Source organism: Brassica oleracea, chromosome C3 (genome assembly GCF_000695525.1).
Source record: "Brassica oleracea var. oleracea cultivar TO1000 chromosome C3, BOL, whole genome shotgun sequence".
NCBI lineage: Eukaryota > Viridiplantae > Streptophyta > Magnoliopsida > Brassicales > Brassicaceae > Brassica > Brassica oleracea.
In genome coordinates this window covers 33,894,200-33,895,460 of record NC_027750.1, presented here as the reverse complement: position 1 = coordinate 33,895,460, position 1,261 = coordinate 33,894,200, and positions in this window count along the sequence as shown.

Genomic DNA, 1,261 nt, shown 5'->3' with positions numbered 1-1,261 from the left:
TCTATTTCACATTCTTTAGTCTGAGGATCTTGTCAAGACATTGATGGTTGATTCAATTATATTTCTTCTACCATTCTTTTACCAGCTTTATTTTTTTTTTCTCTTCCTGGTCTTACAATAATTTGTGTACCTGGCCTCAAATATAATCACCCATAGTTGGCTCAAAGTACTTTATTATTGTGGGAGAATCATATATATCCAATATATATCCCCATCCTCCTTTTGAGGTCCCATCTTGGTTCTCTGTGGTGGAGCAATTAGTACATAGACAGCACATCCAAATGTCTTATGATGGGGTATGTCTAGCTTTTGACCCGTTAATAATTGTGATAGGGGATATCTATGCTCACTAATTGACCTGATGCGTATTAACTTAGGTGCATGTAACTTTCGTGTGGCCCAAGCTGTGAATGGGAGTTTTGACCTCATAAGTTATGGTCTATCAATCAGCTATTTGCGTTTTAAAAGATTTCGGCCAAGCCGTTCTTGGTATGGACATGTATCACAAAATTGTCCACACTTACCCCCATGGACATACCATAATCATTTAAACGCTTGGGACATGTATTCACCAGTATTATCTAGACATATAGTCTTTATTTATGAAAAAGGGGCTCGTAGCCGTTTTACTGGTGATGGCCTAACGAGTTTCCCTTGTGTACATGCTACAACGCCACTGCCTTGACCATGGCTCAAATTGGGTTGATACCCACGGCCTCTGCCATAGTGATTCCCACGGTCAAATGTGTTATAGTGGCCATGGCCACTTCCTTTCCACCCTCCACGGCCATGACCGTGTGGTCTATCATTCTGGATGTGGTTACCTTCTTTTTTTTCTTCTGTGGCCTTATTGGTATCAGGTAATGGGGTTAATGCAGGAGGTCTCAATTCACTGTTTCTCATCAGTAATCCATTATTTTTCCCAGCTAGCAATAGACTCATCCACGGACTTATAGTCCTGGATTCTGGGATTCCTCCAATCAAATAGGGTCTTTGGTAATAACACTGTTCTTTGGTGATCATATCTCGATTTTTAACTATGTCCAAAGGTCTAAAGGATTCTCTATAGTCAGATACTGATCTTTGAGACTCTTAATAAGATGATGGCTAATAATTAATATTGTCTTGTATCAATCCTTCTTATTTGCATTATTGCCTTCTATGATACATTCACAAAGTCTTTTTGACTTTAAGATAATCTTTGTATCCAATGCCCACCGTAAATAATTATCTCCAGAGAGATTTAGGGCAGCAAAATCCA